Source organism: Tiliqua scincoides, chromosome 15, assembly GCF_035046505.1.
Source record: "Tiliqua scincoides isolate rTilSci1 chromosome 15, rTilSci1.hap2, whole genome shotgun sequence".
Lineage (NCBI taxonomy): Eukaryota > Metazoa > Chordata > Lepidosauria > Squamata > Scincidae > Tiliqua > Tiliqua scincoides.
In genome coordinates, this window is record NC_089835.1 from 6,239,956 (window position 1) to 6,242,552 (window position 2,597).

General features: G+C 47.6%; 2 pseudogenes; both read left to right on the top strand.

Moving 5' to 3' along the window:
* The first annotated feature begins 1,133 nt into the window (after positions 1–1,133).
* Positions 1,134–1,253, top strand: LOC136635298 (5S ribosomal RNA; annotated as a pseudogene).
* An 854-nt stretch (positions 1,254–2,107) lies between these two features.
* Positions 2,108–2,227, top strand: LOC136635359 (5S ribosomal RNA; annotated as a pseudogene).
* The last annotated feature ends 370 nt before the right edge of the window (positions 2,228–2,597 follow it).

A 2,597-nucleotide genomic window follows, 5' to 3' on the forward strand; every position in this document is an offset into this window, starting at 1 on the left:
ATCCATACTTACCTAAGGGTAAGCTCCATTGATTGTGATGGGACTTACTTCTGAGTAGACATGCATAGGGTTAGGCTGCAATCCTATCCATACTTACCTAAGGGTAAGCTCCATTGATTGTGATGGGACTTACTTCTGAGTAGACATGCATAGGGTTAGGCTGCAATCCTATCCATACTTACCTACGGGTAAGCTCCATTGATTGTTATGGGACTTACTTCTGAGTAGACATGCATAGGGTTAGGCTGCAATCCTATCCATACTCACCTAAGGGTAAGCTCCATTGATTGTGATGGGACTTACTTCTGAGTAGACATGCATAGGATTGGGCTCTCAGGCTGCAATCCTATCCATACTTGCCTAAGGGTAAGCTCCATTGATTGTGATGGGACTTACTTCTGAGTAGACATGCATAGGGTTGGGCTCTCAGCAGATTAATCCCAAAAGTAATATGAATGTAATCTGTAGCCTGGGGAAAGGCACTATAGAAAATGTATACCTCCATAATTGGATAATTATGTTGGTGGGACACAGCAAAGTTCATGGAGCCCTGTCCCTGTATTGCTCTGCTTCTTTTTTTAAAGGTTCACAGGATGGTAGACACGGTAAAATAAATGAAGAGTAAATGTATCATTGAAAATAAATTAAATAAATGGAAAATAAATCATTCCCTGTCTCAGGTTGGAGTCCAAACCTGAAGGCAAGGGATGATGGTGAGATGGAGGACAGAAAGAGGTCCTTGGAAACAGCCACTGGGATGGGGTGGGGGTCATGGACATTTGTTGGGGGTTTATAGGGACAGTGGCTCTCCCCCCTGCTGTTCAACCTGTCTTGTGCCATGACCCCAATCAATCAATCAATCAATCAATCAATCAATCAATCAATCAATCAAAACTGTTGTATGAGACTGGGACCCACCAAAAGTCTTGCCCTCCTCCCGGAACTTGATCTGCCCCATATTAGACTTGATGCTACCATAGTATGCGACTGCATTTGGGGAAATGGAACAGAGCTGTACTTTTAACAGGCTACTAAGCACTGTATACGCTTTTGACAATGATAGTCAATGGGTCTTAATCCCAGGTAAGAATGGAGAGGATCGCAGCCTTTGGAATGTTTATTTTTTTAACAGATCAGGCGGCAACTGTTACCCTGCACATTCCCAATCTTGTTTGATCTTGGAAGCTAAGCAGGGTCAGGCCTGGTTAGTACTTGGATGGGAGACCGCCTGGGAATACCGGGTGCTGTAGGCTTATACCATGATCTCGGAAGCTAAGCAGGGTCAGGCCTGGTTAGTACTTGGATGGGAGACCGCCTGGGAATACCGGGCGCTGTAGGCTTATACCATGATCTTGGAAGCTAAGCAGGGTCAGGCCTGGTTAGTACTTGGATGGGAGACCGCCTGGGAATACCGGGTGCTGTAGGCTTATACCATGATCTCGGAAGCTAAGCAGGGTCAGGCCTGGTTAGTACTTGGATGGGAGACCGCCTGGGAATACCGGGTGCTGTAGGCTTATACCATGATCTTGGAAGCTAAGCAGGGTCAGGCCTGGTTAGTACTTGGATGGGAGACCGCCTGGGAATACCGGGTGCTGTAGGCTTATACCATGATCTTGGAAGCTAAGCAGGGTCAGGCCTGGTTAGTACTTGGATGGGAGACCGCCTGGGAATACCGGGTGCTGTAGGCTTATACCATGATCTCGGAAGCTAAGCAGGGTCAGGCCTGGTTAGTACTTGGATGGGAGACCGCCTGGGAATACCGGGTGCTGTAGGCTTATACCATGATCTCGGAAGCTAAGCAGGGTCAGGCCTGGTTAGTACTTGGATGGGAGACCGCCTGGGAATACCGGGTGCTGTAGGCTTATACCATAGTCTGTTGAGACTGAAGGTTGCCAACCAAGAGCATCACAAGGGTGCTGAACGGAGGACATCTGGTCAGTGGCGTCACTAGGGTTTCTGTCACCCAGTGCTGGAGGGCAGCGTGTCACCTCCATGATGGACCGTAGGCAGTAGCTGGGGTAGGGAGCTCCATGGAAGGGAGCTGGTGGACAAGATGAATGGTTTGTCTGCTCCTATTTTCTAACATGGCTGGAGACATAAAAGATAAGAGAATAGCAACTGTTACCCTGCACATGCCCGATCTCATCTGATCTCGGAAGCTAAGCAGGGTCAGGCCTGGTTAGTACTTGGATGGGAGACCGCCTGGGAATACTGGGCGCTGTAGGCTTCTACCATGATCTCGGAAGCTAAGCAGGGTCAGGCCTGGTTAGTACTTGGATGGGAGACCGCCTGGGAATACTGGGCGCTGTAGGCTTATACCGTAGTCTTTCGAGACTGAAGGTTGCCAACCAACCAGTCACTGCTTAAGAGGCTTCTTCTTTGTTTTAAATATTTTTTTAAACTTATACTTATTGGAAATTTTTTATTTACTTGATTGATTGATTTTGGGCACAATCCTAACCAGGTCTACTCAGAAGTAAGTCCTATTTTAGTAAGTAAGACCCCTGCTAATTGAGTAAGAGGCACATTTTCAAGTGGGTGCTCCTTTTTTTAGCAGGGGGAGAGTAACTGGCCCATCTCACCCCAGCAGTGTCTGT